Below are 17,119 nucleotides of genomic sequence, written 5' to 3' on the forward strand. Positions count from 1 at the left end.
AGGATCGATGGCGTGCGTGACCCATCTCTCGACAATGCACGCGGCCGTGTTCAACGACGAAGCGGTTCGGCCGCCGCCGCGGCGAGATTCCGGACAACAAGTGCCGTGGTCGCCCCGCAGTGCATGCGTGCAAGCGGCCGTTTTCGGTCCTCCCGATTTCTGTTCCTCGCCGAGAGCGCGTGTTCGATGCGAGGTCGAGTGCCGCGCAGTTGACCTCTGCGGCTCGACAGGGGTACGCGGGGGCCATTAAAGGGTCGTTTTCACTTGCCACAAGGAAAAACGCGAGAGGTATGAGGCGAAAAGCACTACCAGCAGGAAAACAAACAAAGAAAAGAAATAGATCGGAGTTGGTGGAGGGGGAAAATTGCGAGCGTTCTTCTTGTTGGCCAGCGTTACAGGTCTCGACCGTTTGCAACTGTACACCGCAAAATCTGACCGGCCTGCTGACAACGGTTAACAAGGCAAACAAGCAAGGACTCGAGGAAAGAAAGTGGCGAGTTAGGTGACTCAATTCGAAACCTAGGTCCCGCATTCGACTTGCCTGTCCCTGAATATATTCCAATCAATCTTTTTTTTTTTTCGCCTACGGAAATTCTGAACACAAAGGTCCAAGGAATGGCTAGACAAAGAAGGTAATCGTTCTGAGTGCTCAGTCACGGCCGTACTCCGGTAAGTGGGCTAAAACGCCCGCGTTCTTCTCCAAGGTAAGTGTACATCCATCCTGCAAAACAAACACTCAGAAATAAAGGAAAAAAAAAACAATGCCTATGAGACAGCAAAAGCGGGACAGGCAACTTCCGAACAACTCAGCACATCGGGTGGGCACGCGCCGGCCACCAAGGAGAGAGAGCAGGGGCGAAGGACGACGGGGCGACCGCGACAACTTTCATGCGGAGCAAACAAGTAGCCGGCACAGCATCCACGCATCGGCACGGAAAAGAGGAAGATAAAAACAGGAATGGCGGCGGCGAATTCACCGACAGCGGAAGGGGGGCGAGCTGTTGCTACTGGCGGGGGAAGAGGGGGTTGAGAGAAGAAGTAAAGAGCGGAAAACACGCGACCTATTCAAGACGGCGGAACAAGGGAAGCCAAGTGCGCCCGTTTTCCGGAAGGGCTGCCTGCCCTGAGCAGGCGAGGCTGCAGCCCGCGTAGGGAAAGGAAGGAGGGAGGTGGAAGAAGCCTCGGGAGAGCTCGTGGTCGCGATTGAATTAGGGAAGAAACAGGGAGGGAGGGAGGGAGGGCAGCTCGTTTCGGAGCCTCGACGGCGAAGCGAGCAGCGCGCGGGAAAGCTGCCGACAGATTTGCTGGCGTCGCCGGGACGCGAGCGCTGCCGCGGATGACTGGTCCGGCGACGACGCTGGGCCGTCTTCCGGATCGCTTAGGCAACAAAAGAGTCGCCCCCTCCTCGTCGCCGCTAGCGGACGCGGCAAGGGCTGCGCGTGCCGACAGGGACGAAGCAAATAGTGCGCTTCCTTGCATCTCACGGGAGCGCGGAGGGAAAAGCCTCATACGTGATGCACGGGAACGCCATTCGGGAAGCGACGACGGGGGCATTGTATGCGGGCGAGCGCAGACTGGCGAATGAAGTGATTGGTCCCGTCATGGGCAATCTCAATACACGCATGCACTCCCCCACGTACGCACGCACCGGTGTAAGGGTGGCCCTTTGTTCCTTTCCCAATAGAGACTCGTGGACGGTATTTCTCTATTGCCCCAACCCCATCTTTACTGTCTCTTTAAGCCTTCTTTCGATGCTCGTTGAACAGATTTCAAACTCAGTAAAGTAACAACGTCGTTTGGTGCGTTTAACGCACTAACAAACCGCGATAACAGTTCTCTCCACTTTAGAAAGCATCCAGAGCAATGCTATCGACAGTTTCTCGCACCAAGCATTGTTCTTGTTTCTTTTTTTCGTATGGCGAAGCTGGCAGTTCAAAGTTATATTGACAATTTATGCACGCATACTTCGGACGCTACCAACGCCGTGCTTAGTCAACACGCCAAGCTGGTTGGCAGCGGTGGTTCCCGTTGATTTCGACGCGCGCGCGTCGCGTGACTGCATGACGCTAATGCCTCCATTACACATCTCCAGTAATTGCGTTACTGTGCCTGCGTTACACGAACCACAGTTCATGCTACCAGTCAATGGGTCATTAATGGTCGTAGAAACATTAAAATCATTACACATGACCAAGGCCCTCTTACATACCATGTGTTTCACCTAATATGTTCTAAAATTTTTAACAATAGGATTTTTGAGTTCTAACAGCACTTTTTTCGGCATAGCATTCGCATCAGAGTACAGCTAAGACTTGCTAACTAGGAGGCTGGTAAACTAATATTGAATGGCAAACTTTGTAACTATTACAGTTAGTCTCCTGAGTTTATTGAGAGGCGTGTAGCCCAACGAAAGTAATGCCCACATCAGTTACTATAATTTCTAAAACGCAGTTACCCTCGGCGCTGCGCCCCAACAAATTTTGCCTATATCGCACCAAAAGACATGCTCTTTCGAAAAGCTTGCAAGCGAAGCAACCTCTCCAGTGCACGTAACTCGTCGAAATAGTCGAAATTTGTTGAGCCACAGCTCCGAGGGTAACTGCATTTTCGAATTTCTAAAATCAGACATGGATATTACTTACGGTCGCCTACACGCCTATAAACAAATAAAGAGACTAGCACTAATAGTTGAAAAGTTAAACATTCAATACAAGTTAACCAGCCTACTCGTTACCGTGTCTTAGCTGCTTTCTGATGCGCTATACCATTCAAAATGCTACGCGGAAAAAATCGCGCTTCTAACTCAAAAAGCCTATAGTATCTTTTAAAAATTGCAGAACATCTTAGGTGAAACACACGGTATACACCACTTCCTTGGCCAGCTTGCTGAAAGTTACGTTTTAAGGAAGCCAGCAGTGCCCGAAAGCAACGAAAGCATAGGGGAATGTTCATTTTTTTTTAATTTGTGGTGTTCATGAATAGGAAATGAGTAGTGTAATTATTTTATGTCTGAACTATAGCTGATTAAAAAGGAAAACGCCTACTAGTTTTTGTTTTTAAATTGAATACGCTGTTTGCAGATACAAAAACTACATCGCAGCAAAATACGCGACGACTCAAATGACCCTCACGGAAAATCCCGCCTCGCAGGGCTTATTTCGAGAATTCAACTTGTGAAAAGTCGCTAAATTTGCACAAAGTTGGCCAGATGCACTCATTATACGTCTCATGCGTCCAGGTCCGTTCAAGATGACCATTTCCTGAGCACCGCATTCTCGTCTTATTCTACATCATGGCTACCCCTCAATATGTACTACGTTACGAAGTGCTCATTTTCAGGGTTGCCAGTGCACTGGCTAGCTGAACATTTGCACCCCCATCACCTAGTGCGTGCAGATTGTCATGCACCTGCTGTCCCTAGCTTTGCAATTTTTTTCATACAGGGTTTTCTGCTCAACTGCTCATCTCTTCCTATGCTGCAAGCTGACAAACAGGACAGAGTTACGGTTATTCACTGTTACCAATTGTTATTAACGCGCTCCCAGGGAGTAGCCACGACTCGAAGCTTTCTTGAGGAGCAAATAAAGCCTCGGCAGGCAGCAACTTCTCCGAAATGCTGCAATCATCGATCGCGTCCGGCGGTGGCCAAGTTGGAACGCTTGTCTCGACCGCGCGGCTGCTGCAGCTGCAGCCGCCGCCGCGAGCACACAATTCAATTTTTATTCTTTTCTTTGCGAGCCTGAGCGGAGGGCCGCCCCGCTCGGAGCGCTTCCGAGTGCTGCCATCTGGTGGAAGACTGCCGAAACGCACGCCAGAGCTCCCCGCAGCTAACGGGTCCGACGCTCCGGCGGCGGGTCTACGAAAGAAGCGCGCGAATGGAGACTCTGCTCTAATAGGCGTAGGCGATAGGCGTCGAGCGAATAACACGAAAATTTTACACATTGGAGAATTTCATAATTTATTTTTCCTCGAACTAATGCTGCCGTCGATTAAATGAGATATAGGTGATAACCTGATCTCTTTAAACCTAAACATCGTCTCACAGCGGGCAGAAAAAAATAAAGATGAAATAATGAAAGGAAGAAAGAAAGACAGAAGGAAACGATGGTCAGAACCAGGCGGAAACACGTTTTAACTACTAATTATGTCGCTGTGACTAAACCACGCGCGGAAGAAAGAATACACGTCTCCTTGGCAAGGCCTGTAATTCCTGTCTACTACTACAGCATAGTCTAACACTTGACTACTCGGACTGCCAGGCAAGAACTAAAGTCAATCCTAAGTCTTTAGCAAGAACACAGCACGAGCTTAAAGAAAAAAAAAATGCATTCGGGTGTGTTTGCCACACGCACAGCCCTGTCTACCTTCGACGTGTATAATCTGCAACGATTGCAAAAATTCAATCGATGTTAACGTTAAGTTAAGGCAGGAACAGATTAAAGCCGATCCCATAAAAAGAAACACGTTCTGCAAAACAGGCCCAGCAATGGGTGGCTAAGGGTTTAACGGGCGAAAGCTCGATTCCTCGAACTCTACTGGAAAATGTTCTTTTTCTGACAACAGCAGGTTCGGCACTCACAAATACAACTGGTAAAATGAATCACCTGCCAATTCCTTTTCTGAACCTACTAAACATTTTTCAGCACCTGAGCATCTCTAGCTATGCACGTTGACGTGGTCAACATACGTTATAAACAAGGAAGTGAACAAACATTGTCAAAAGTATTAGATCGATAATTATCTTCCCAACAGCACCCCACTTACCGTTCCTACCCCAGTTCACCAGAAAGAAGAGGACTAGTGCAAACGATTACCCGAGATTCGGGAATGCAAGCTGGGCACTACACGAGCTGTAAATCTTGGTGATTAGCTAATTCGTTACGGAGAAGTGGTAGATTTGAAACGCACACAGATTAGCAGCCAGAGAAGAAGAACTAGGAAAGGGAATGCGCGCAAAGCTCAAAGGTCGGTGTATAAACAGCACAGGCGATAGAACAGGGAAAGAAAAAAATATTACGTGACACAACATAACGTGAAAAAAAGCTGACCCCACAAAATCGTGCTTACCCGAGCCTAAAACAGCCTATGCAAAAAAATAAACAGGAAACAAACGAGCAGGTAATATTGGCGATGACAAAAGAAGAGCCGTCCTGAGTTCGAAGCGCCAGAGGCAATCCTTTCACTTCGAGCAATCCAATTGCGCGCTATAGTCCATGAGCGCGCGCTTTACGATCCCATCAAACTACGGAGGAAGCCCAGCCCCTTTCCTTCCTCACTCATAAAAGTCGAATCTCCGCGTCCCCCAGCCCAGCATCCTACAGCGCCTAGACGGAAGGGAGGGGGACACCGCGCAGAACAATAACGCCGAAATGCCGCACACGCAAAGGAACTGCGCTACCAACAAAGCAGGAAACAAGCCGGCGCAAAGTAAACAGAGCGAGCGCGAGAGAGAAAAGCCAGTAGGAGAGGGGGCCTTGGCGTGGCGAGGAGGAAGGAGAGACTCGTAATTAATCACGTCCACAAAGGAAACAGCGCAGTACGCGCAAGTGTACGCCACAGGGTCCTGGCGAACCGAAGTAAAAAACAGCTGGTAAGAAGACAACTGGGTTCGTCCCAGAGATGAGGAAAAGAGAAGCTGCGAAGGAGAGAGAGGGACGGGGAACCAGCTCTGGAAGAAGAAACCTGTTCGAAGCGCCTCGCCCAAATGGACTCGGCATAGCGCATTAACACCACCGAGATGGACTTTTAGAGGCCTGCCTGGCCGAGCCGGCTCATCGGAGCTGCTCTCTGGGCCGGGCCGTTGCCGAGCAGCGCTCACTAGTGCTCCGCACTCAGCAGAGGAGAGCGCAGCGGCCGCCGCTGGCCGCGCGGCTTTCAGCGCAGAGAGCGTTTTCGGCCCTTTATCACGGCCCCATAAACGTCAGGGCGGGCTGTTCGTGCGCGCTTGACCCCGTGTCTTGGAACCCCTCCCCCTCCTCAGTGCGACAGCGAAGAAAGAGAGCGCGCGACATCAAACTGACAGCGAGGTCCCCACGACGACGAAGCGCACCGACGCCACAAGTCACACAGCACACCTCCTCTCCGGGACGGAGCAGTCGCCGGGATGCTACATTTCTCGGCCCTTGTCGGAGCCACCTAAGGGCTGCTGGAGTCATCGACACGCACATTAGCCCCAACAAGGAAAGCCGCACGATGGAGCGCGCATTAGGCGCCCAAACAAAACAATGGTTCCACTCAAGGCAGAAGGGGACGTCCGGAGTGATACAGGGTATATCCCGCGAGAGAGCAGCACGTGCGTTCTGTGCGTGCGTGTTGCGACGTCCATGTGTGCACTCGTGCGTTTGAGTTGCGGGTATACGCGGCCGCCAGCCTGTACGTGTGCGCAAATTACTCTCCGCCAGCAGCACCGGGAGTACCTTACAGCCTTGGCGCGCTAATATAGTGACCTTTAAATGCAAATCTTTACGCGAGGAACTTTTGCCACGTCCTCAAATAGAGAAAAGCAGAACGTAGCACGGACGAAACGTTTCATGAGGCCCGTGACGTCAATCGTGAGGACAAAAGACGTGAGGCGCCCGTGACAAAGGCCCTCCTGCGGTTTCCACGAGGCACAGAACTACCCTTGCGTGTGTGTACGCATGCGTGCATGCTATAATTCATCCCTGACATCTCGAGTAGCAATACCAGAAATGTGGCCATTCGAACCGCTTCAATAAGCGTAATAGAGTGTTACTCTTCCCTGTTGCAGTACAACAGACATAACCTCAAGCAGCAGTGCGCACATAAGAGTACAGAAAGCGCTTCAAACGAAGAACACAAATCATTCTTTCCATAATGTACTCGCCGAGCGTTCGTACGCCTCTCTCTTTCTCTCTCTTTTTTATACGATTCGCCGCGAAAAAGAATTTTGCTCAAATGGCGGCGCCTGCAAGGTGTACCTGTGGACGCAGTGCACATCGAAGCCATGGAATGTATTGTAGACTAACATCACGCGGGGGCTTTACGGCGTGGTAAGACGGGACAAAGTACAGCCATGGTGACAACACCGTACGCTGAACGCCAAGCAAGTGCCGCTGGAACTATTCGTTTGCTGCTATAGCACTATAGGGGTCCGAGCCTCGAGACTGCAGCAGCACACGCGTTCACAGCATCCTTGCGGGTCTCCCCGACCTCCCTCATCAAAGCCACCATTTTCGTCATGAGAAAAGGCAGCAGCTAACCAACTCCTGGACAAGGCCCACTCTACGTTAGTTCCTGCTAGACTTGTTCTGCACTGAGCGCAGCCACCCTATCCAGGAAAGCGTCTTAACCTCGTCAAAAATATTTGCGCCTCTGACGCCTTCGACTACACTTACTACCCTCGGTACCCACTCGGTCGCTCTACTAAAACAATGACTACCCGTTCTGTGCTGTGCATCACACACACTGCCTCGAGTTCTTATTCTCCTCCTGATTTGTCTCGCGCCTGCTAGGCTGCTGGTCTCTTAGTGTATTTAAACGCAAAAACTACGGGTCGCTCTGTTTGGAACAGCCTCCTGCCAGTGCAGGGGTGCATAACGTGACCACTAAACTACACCAGTGGTCACGTGACTAAACGCCTGTACAGCTATCGCTGAACCTCGCGTTACGTAGTCTTCACTTAGAGGAAGAACGGGAGCTCAAAGACGGAAGGAGGCCGGTGTTAAGAAGACCGCAAGCTAGGAGGGCTGGCAGTGAAGCAAGGACGGCGTCTCCTTCCCTTTTCTTTGCCTCGTCTGGCGTACAACGAGTTGTTCAGGTAAGAAATCCAGGAGTGTGCGAGCACGATCACGTTAAACACTAAGATTTAATACCTGGCTTACCACGGGGTTACAGGTCAGAAAAGCCCAAATCCAAAGGGCCAGAAGCCAGGGGCTCCTGGCACATCCGTCACACTTCGTCTCGGCTTACCTGGTAGAGAAAGAGAGAGAGAAAAAAAAAGAGAGAAACCTGCGTTACTCATGAGTACGATTATCCAACTTACATCTGACTATAGAGCCGCGACGAGGGAGGAAGGTTCAATGTTAACGTGTGTGGAAGTGATGTACTGACCGCGCACTCCCTTCCCCTTACTGTGTCACAAAACCGTAACACCCACTATCAGAAGGAAAGCGACGAGATAAATTGCACACAGCTTAACATCCATATAGCGTATATAGCGAGAACTTTGCCAAAGAAGATTCGTAAAGTTGGTTTGCGACCGATTACTTAAGCGTGTAGGTAAGTGTTCGCTCGTAATTCGGAAAAAGGGGGCAAAAAAGCATCACGATGGGTGCACACAGAATGGGCACGAGCCTATTAAGACAGGCTAAATATTAGATGGCTAATTCAGACGTTGCATAAGTGGTCAAACAAGGTCCGGGCTGGTTTACAAACAGATTTCAGCAAGGTCGCGGGCCTAACTTGACGTCTTCAGTCATAGGAGCCGTCTGTCCCTTTATTGTAAAACTGTGAAGAAATGTTCATAAAAAAAATAAATGTGAGAAGAAGCTCGAACTGAACCAGAGGCTATCGCAGGCAAACTCAATTGAAAATAAAAGAGAAGGGCCCAACGCCGAAGGCAAAATTTAAGAAAAGTTCAATTAGACCGACGAGACCAAACCAAAGGTTAACGGCTACGTGTCACATGCATAGTTAGCCCCCAAAGCAAAGCAAGCGTACATATTCAGCTCTTTTTCACGCACACAATAGCTTTAGTGGCTTATGCGCCACTGAACCCATCAAAACAAAGCGTGCGACGCTCAAGGACAGCAGACAGATAGTTGCTGAGGCGAGAATCGAAACAAAGAATCAAGCACATGCGCACGTGGTCTAGGCTGCTTTGCATGCGGCGGATTCAACACTCACACATGCGAGCGAAGCGGAAAGTCCCCAAGGCGGCCTGCGGTGCACACTGCCGCCTTTGTACACGCAGCGAGCACGCATTCACGCAGCTGCGAGCTTGTTCGCGCCTGCGTAATCGACCGGATCGCACGTGCTATGACAAGCGAATGCCTCCGCTCGCTTCACAATAAAACAATACGTCCCGAATGCGCAAGACAAAGCAAGCTACCGAGGGGAGACCTTCTTGCATAAACTCGCGCGGCTATACGGCACCTCGGCTTTGCGCGCCTGATTTTTTTGTTCTTGTTGTTGATACCCCGTGCACCTGAGAGCTTTATCACTACGCTCCAGTGATCACGAAGTTCGCGAACAGTAATAGAGGAAAGAGCTGTCTGCTCCTGAACAAACAGAACGAGTCCGAAGCAAGACAGCTACAGGCGGTTCGGTAAAAGCACGCGCTGTGCGGATTTCTTGTTTTAACGAGGGTACAAGTCCCACAAACGAAAAGAAAAGAGTTTCCCTGATCTCATGACTAGGTTTTCGTCGACGTAGTGATGTTCGGGTGACTGTCTGACCAAGTACAGCGCCGGCAGCGCGGAGCATACCAACGACAGCAACAATTCAACGCAATGGGTTCTCGAAACCGAAGAAAAACAAGCAAATTATTTATTTCGAATGGGTTCTCGAAACCGAAGAAAAACAAGCAAATTATTTATCTCGAAGAACAGAAAATACATTGGAATGTTCGGTGGTAACGTCTTTCAGGGCGGGAATTCTTGTTCCATGTTTTTTTTTTCTGGCACATCCAAAAAGATAAGAAAAAGAGAAAATAACACACACAAATTCCCTGAACCAACAACTTGCAAACATCTTTCGTGGAATCGGTGAGTCATATTTGCAAAGAAAAGTACGCACAGAAACCAACTGCCTAAGGCTTGAACGTACTAACTCTTCTTACTAGGAATAACGTTTTTGCTTAGCCGGAATACTAGTACAATAATAATGATGCTTCGCTGCATGTAGTAAGAAAAAAAGCACGGCGCGAAGCAAAGATACCACGTGTAGCGCAATGCGCCATGCACATGTGAAATTTAATGTTTCGAATTCGTTCCGTTCTTATTTGCCTCAAAAAACCCAAAGCATGTTTACTGAAGAATGACCCGAATATTATCAATGGTACAACAAAGAAAGCGAAGCCGTACTAACTGTTTATCATTTTATTTCCCTAGCTGCGAAGACAGAATATTGCTAACACATTAGACACGCCCGGGCGGAGAACAAAGAATCACTCAAGACTTTCAATAAACATGGCGTGAAGGCTCCATACACTAAAAGCGCCACAAACTGAAAGCCGAGAAGATACAGCAGCATGCACATTGTTCCTGTCTTGCCTAGCGAAAAAAGCAAGCCCACAGACGCTTCTCGTTTTTTTTTAATTGAGAGAAAGTCGTGTAATGAACGAAAAGAAACAGACTATTGAAAGCTATCTTGAGAAGCTCTTGGGAGGAAAGAGCCGAGAACCATTTAAGCCGGCGACCGTGCGAGCAAGCACGCTACTCGAGTATGCCTCCAAGACGTCGCGTGCCCTGTGTGCGCACTCGACCCTCACAATCGACCTACAGCCACTTCCGACGCGGCGTTAAGCAAAACCCTGGCGCGTCCACCAGAAGCCGCGCAACGCGTGTCGCAACTCGCGGGCCCTGCCGATGCCGGGCGCGCGACAAGTGGTCCGGAACGGCATGCGAAAAAGCGATCGTGCGCCGAAAATGAGCCCGGCGCCGCGTCGCGTGCGAGCGACGTCGTTCACGAAACATCTCGGCTGACCCGCGGGCGGCACCGCTGAAATCGAGAGCTATAATCAGCCGAGGACTCTGCGGCGGCCAGAGTGCTTATTAAATCAGGCCCGCGGAACAGAGAGCGGCATGGCGACGCCTTCTCCTAACGGCACCGGGACACGCGACCAGTTCTTGCATTGGAAAACTGTCGCAGCTGCGATCGCGCATGCGGATGCTCTCCCATCGCTACCAGTGTTACGCGGCCAGCCTGAGGGTGGCGGAGAAGCGGCGGCCGCCGAAGCCTACTTGGTTCTGCATTCGCTCGGCGGAGGCCGTGGGAAGAGCGCTCTGATGCTCGAGGCGGCACACGGGAATCCGCTTTAGAAAGCGGCAGCCGAAGCCGAATGCTTGGCGTATGAATGCCCGATCGTCGAGACGCACGCTAAGGGATCGGACTGCTGCAGCGTGCTCTTGCACCATGACATTCCGTTTTCGGTCTGACTGGTTCGGAAACTCAAACCCACAGAGCCGCACTCCCGTTTATGAATAAAAATTGATGTTTGGGCGAATTGGTTCGACTATGACAAAACGGCGCGGAGAGGAGGACGACAGAAGAAGATAGTCAAGCGCTTCATCTATCATCCGTTTCCCTGTGCTGATTACTCATTGTCTATAGGATTCACTGCAGCCTTTATTTAAATGCAAAAAACTAGTTAGGCCGCCGGTATGAGTAACGGCGAAGACGAGTTACGCATTTATGCCAGTGCGTGCCGACCAGATGACCTGCAGAGAGGCTACCCGCTACAAAAATTTCAAAATAAAGTTTATCGACTTTTTATACACTACGTACAGGCTATCTGAAAAAAGCTTTTTCAAGGGACGTGCCTGGTAAAGAAAACAGCAGCTACTGCTGAACCACAGGTTGTATTAAGCCGCTCCCAGTAGTAAAATTGACGCATCTATAGAGAATGCACACCTCGCCATGACAGCCTTTTTAGCGAAAACTGGCGACTCGCTTCCAGTGTACGGCATGCGATCAGGTATCATTCCGAGTTACCCTCCTACATCCGTAAGACAAGCCATGCGGTACAGTTTCAAACTTGAAAGAGAGAAGGGGTTAGCACGAAAACCGCGTCTTTACTGAGATGAGCCTAGTGCTTGCATGCCTTTGCGCCGATGCAACGCGATGGCAGCAGGTTCGAGAAGAGAATACTATTCAGCGGAAGTTCGACCATGACTTGAAAGAGCGATGCTGTCACGAAATTCAACAGCAACACACACATGCGTTCTCCAGCTTTAGTACTCTCTTTATTAGCTATGCAATTCTCGAACACGTACCACAAACGTCACAGGCATCCACAAATGGCATGTATGCATTGCCTGAAGCGGCCGCCCTCCATAACATAGCTAATATAACAGTGGAATCTTGCCGAGAGCGTCCGACGCTCGGCTTGAAAGGGCGCTGTGGCCAAGCACGACCGTACTAACATTATCGTTGGATAAAAGGCGGCCGACGCAGTTTTGTTCCCCCCAATTTCACATTTTTGTCGTGCCAAAACAATACACACGTGCTGTTACGGAATCGCCAACGACTGCGCTGATTATCCAATGTTTCGCAGAAAGCGACCGCTTAAACTACAGGCTAAAAAAAAAAAACACACAAGGCGGTAGCCTCGAACATTCCTTAACGGAATAGAGAGACCAATTTGGGTTGTTGAATAGGTGCTTGTTCATTTGTTGTCCTGCCGGCTATTGTACGCGCAGGGTGGCGCAAGGGTTGGAGCAGAATTAAAACAACGAAGCAGCGACTATGGCCGCAATATTGTCTCAGCTCGTCTATGACGTCATAGAGACTATTCAGAGTTTGAAACACAAACCGAAACCATATCGGATATAAAACTGGATCACAAATTGCGTAGCGGGCGTAGGTGAATCCCACGTGGCGATCCATGCATTCCCAAGAAACACCATTCCAAAGAAGAAAAACATGCGACAAAAAAATTCCCAGGACGATCGTGAGAACCTTGAGCTGCGACAGCGGCAGAATTTACCCTCGTTCATTACTTTCATGGCTTCACTATAATGAATGTTTTTTTTTTGTACTGGGCAAGTGGATGATGGCGATGGATGGCGGTTCTGCAGAGGCCAGCTTTCTTTCCCACTGCGTCTTTGAATCCGAATTCACCGTCGTTTTTCACTCCGATGCTGCGTGGGCTTCTATACAATCTAAACAGAAAGGACTAAAAAGACAGTAAGCTGTCCTCTATAGCACATAGAAGTGAGGGCAGCTTACTGCCGCTTTACTCTCATACAGGTGTATCCGTGTTTAAAGCGACACAGTGGGTGGAGGCCTTGTGGATGGTGGATGGTAGGTGCGTTAGTGATGGGTGGAGTTGGAAGGGTGGTGCATTTCGAGGGTAGATGCTTCATTCACCGACACCTCGCACTTATAACGCCAGAGTTTTCGCCAGGTGCCACTGTGACTGCTATCTCAGGAAAAAGAAACGACACCGCTTGGCGCCAGCCCATTTCTTCTTCTTGGTTTCAATTAGCACATCAGCAACCCGCGCTTGTTCCCTGACATACACTGTTCTATTCTTCCCTTTGCCTTACACACATCGTTTCCCCCTACACAGCTCGCTGCTCAGTTGAGCTAGGGCAAGAACAAGAGATTCCGCTACGCATCGCGTCTGGCCGCTACGTCATGACCACGCTCAACGAGTCTGGCTCACAGCGGTTCCAGGGCTCGCTCACGGAGCAAAAGAGCAAAAGGCAACGGACGGGAAAAAAACCGAGATGCCAGGAAAAAACCAGAAAGAAGAACGGAAAGCCGACAGCGCGTATTGGCTTTATATCTCGCGCGCAAGAATACTGACACACTGCAACGCCGGATCGGTCGTATATTACAAGCAAAGCGGGCCGGGGCCCCAAAAAAAAAAAAAGAGCTGGGCGAGATTTTCAATTGACGGCGCGGCCAGTACCGTTCCTCGCGGCATACATAAACTTGGCAATATGTCGGCCGCCTCGGGAGCCGTTCTCCCGAGTGCGCGCGTGTGTAGGTAACGAGCGCCCACTAGGTGGGAGAGGGGGAAACGGGGGCACAAATACGCCGCTCGGACGGCGCGAGCGTTATTGCTCGCGCCTCGGCTCGTTGCAAGAGGCAACACTGAGTCGCTTTCTTCGTTCCCTTTTTTCTTTCTTTATGCCCTCTTTTTATTGTTCAGTTCCTGAAACGATCACCACGGCTTTGCGAGGCAGCCGGCGGCGAACACCGCCTCGCCCCGCCACAATGCGCCGCGGAAGCCGCCAGGCGGCGCTCGCGTCATAAACTCTCGAGTCAGTGTATATTCGCGGAGAGCGACAGCGGCTCGACGTTATACGACCGCGCGAGACCGCACGGGCTCTCTGGAGCGCCGAGCGACGGTGGGACGCACGAGTAGACACGGGGATGTCGCATGCACGCGGGGGTCGCAGAAATGGCTCGGCGCTTGAAAAGACTTCGCGCTTCACAACGGGGGAAAAAAAAAATGTGCGTAAAAAGCTAAAACGAATTCGCGGAGCGCTGACGTTTTGCGGCTTCATTTCGTCGGTTCGAAGCCAGATGGCGTCCTCGGCGGGACACTTCCTAATTTTGAGGCATAGAGGCGACCTAACGCTAAAAGTCAGTTTCGAAAATTTGTCTTCCCCCAAGTATTGATACGCGTACCCCACCAGGCATTTCGGCTCGTCCAGGCACGCGGTTTTATTGAATAAAGTGCTTTGACGTCCCAAAGCAACTGCGCAAACAAATTAATGCTGTCCCGAAGATTGCCTGGGAAATGCAGCATCTTGTCGAAACAAAGGTGACATTTAAACTATACTGTGCTTTTCTGAAAAGGTCGTGACGCAGAAAAAAAAAAGAGAAAATACGCACAAACAACCAGGACAACCATTTGTGCTGTCTACGGCGACAGCACGGGGGGCGGACACGAAAACGGCGCAGAACTGATCGTCAAGTAAGCGGTATGCTGCAGCTGACGACGTTGCTGCATTGCGCTTACGACGTCCACAGTTGGTTCCTTATTGTCTTAATGCTCGTGTCTATAGTTTCGTGATCACTGTACACATCACCGCGACGGCAGCGTCACTTTACATCTGCTGCGACTCGTGCTGAGAACGCTTAGAGCACCTTTGGAAACTACTTAAGGTGACGCCACTCACGGCATTGTCACCTCTGCGATGGTTGCATATACGTAGAAGCGCACTGCTCCTACTGTCATAAACATTACGCGATCGTTTTGACAAGGCTACGATGAGAGCGCAAGACGTGTTAGGCAGGAACGACTGTCTGCGGGAAGAAACGACGGTGGGAGGCAGAGGAGTACTACTGAAATCTGTACCGTTAAAGCGGCATTCTAATAGCACCAATGTGAACGCGAGAGAGAGGAGCGAGAACGAATAGACGAATGAGCTACTGACGCCGCTACATCTCATCTCAGTCATCGGTGGCGAAATACGGTCGCCACCTATTGTGTTCTGCGAGAAGCTAATGATGGTAATTGGTAGCTCATCGTCGCGGAAAGCGTTATGCACCCGGGGGACACTTCATTTCGTCCCGGACGCGGCTGTCTTCAGCGGCGAAGGCTGCTTTTGGCGTCGGAACAAAATACAGCCTCGATGCATGCACCATTTATTCAAATCCTTCCCTCTGGCATAGTGTAATAGTATTCCTCTTCAAGAGAGCCTGAATCAACTCATGTTATCGTAGGATATGTTGTCGCGGAAATATCTGGCAATCTGGCAATTAACTTTAACCAAGTACCAATGCGTAAGCGGCCAGACCATCAACTGTGCGAAAGTCACGTGGACGGATGAGCGACGGTATGGGAGCAGTGGACAAGCTCCATGTCCCATTAATTCCAACTGCAAGCGTATAAAGCAATCAAAGCTTTAATATAATAGCAAGTCGTGATGCACCGACTTCGAAGTTAATTGCAAATATTTCTACCTGTCATGTAATTGAGAAATATCCGCTTATATTTAAACGCAATAAATTGAAGAAGATGGCGCTGTCGGGAAAGAACTGCACGGGCGTTTAAGCAGCATCGCAATCGTTGATCTACAAAGACGCAGTCACGTACGCGCGGAATCGGAGCGCAGCTCGGTGGATGCGCGCATCGCCAAAAACAAAAGCACCGCACCTGAGGACACCGCGCAAAGCGGGCGGAAGTGAATAAAACCCCGCTTGTCAGCGCCCAGAGCTGCACTTAACGGAGCGCGGTATACACAGGGCTCGTCACACGCACAGAGGAGGCGACGCGCACAAAGCAGCGTGCCAACGCGTTGCGCACAGCGGCCAGCGTTGGCAGAGCAGTTTTTTTTCCCCTCAGAGATGCGAAGCGTGTTGTGTGTAACTCAATCAAAACCGGGATGATGCACGGTGCGGAGAACCCCGACGCTACGTTGCACGTATTGAAGGAAGGAAAGAAAAGAAAAAGGAAGGAAGGAACGAATAAACAGTGGATGAAAAATAAAAACAAACAAAGCAATGGAAAGCAAAAAGGGGGGGGGGGGGGGTTCAGGCGGCACGCGGTGACGAACCTGACGCGCTGGGACTGCCAAGCGAGTGCCCGGAGCGAGCGTTTTTAAAACCATTTTTCATTGCTCCCCGCGGTTCTCACGTCGGCGCACTTGGCATCGGGCGGGGAAGAAGGGATGTCACGTCGCGGGGCCGCAGTCGAAGAAGAAGAGAGAAAGAAATAACACCAACAAAGGCAGAGGAGGAGGAGAGTGAACGAAGAGGGGAAAAAGTGGGTGGGCAATCGCGGTGGTATCAATAACACCGTATCAATAAGTCCACACCTCCGATCAACAACGACAAACAAGCTCGGCGCCCCCTTCTGTATATTTCAGCATGGGCGAGAGCGCAGGGAAGTGAGAAGAGATAAATGCGCACAAAGCGAAGGCCGTGCAAACCGACGCTGAGGTGAATGAAAACAAGGAAACGGGACGATAAGAACCAAAACGCAAACCAAGAAAGACTGCTGCGCTGACGCAAGCACGGCAGAGTCATTTCGGCTAGCGCAATCGTGATCGTTTTTTTATTATTTCACATCCAATTAATCGTTGCCATTTTAAATCTTAGCGCACTTAAAAGCAAAACCTTAAGAACCTCCATATGCTGGATCACCTGTATCACCTGCCAACTCATCCGAGTCCCTGCCCTATGAAGAGCTTCAGTAATGAAATATTAAGCATATCTTGTGTTCAGAATTAGGCGCTATGAAAAGCAACACGTCTTAAAATTGCTCTGTGTAACAATTTATCTATAGCCGGATACAACTCAAGAGCGAAGCGGCTTTTCCCCGTCAAAGGAACCCCTTCCAGCCAATGGCGTCGGCCGATTCTCATGACCTTCCTAGCTTTAACAATGCAGGGAGTGGCAGATGAAAGGGGATAGTCCTCTTCCTCCATGCCTGGGGGTAGTCCCTTCCCAGCATTGTCACGCTAACAGGGTCAGGAGA

General features: G+C 50.3%; 1 protein-coding gene across 4 annotated transcripts in view; it reads right to left on the bottom strand.

The window, feature by feature from the left end:
* The window catches only part of LOC144136480 (uncharacterized), a 600,742-nt gene that overhangs the window by 176,440 nt on the left and 407,183 nt on the right, over nt 1–17,119 (bottom strand). For 2 of the 4 annotated variants that reach the window (XM_077668840.1, XM_077668841.1), the window contains exon 3: nt 7,842–7,929. The exons of the other annotated variants lie outside the window; for them this stretch is intronic. The gene's annotated coding sequence lies outside the window, so the exon portion shown is untranslated. The remainder of the gene's footprint in view (nt 1–7,841; nt 7,930–17,119) is intronic. 4 annotated transcript variants of the gene reach the window in all.

Source organism: Amblyomma americanum, chromosome 6 (assembly GCF_052857255.1).
Source record: "Amblyomma americanum isolate KBUSLIRL-KWMA chromosome 6, ASM5285725v1, whole genome shotgun sequence".
NCBI classification, from domain to species: domain Eukaryota; kingdom Metazoa; phylum Arthropoda; class Arachnida; order Ixodida; family Ixodidae; genus Amblyomma; species Amblyomma americanum.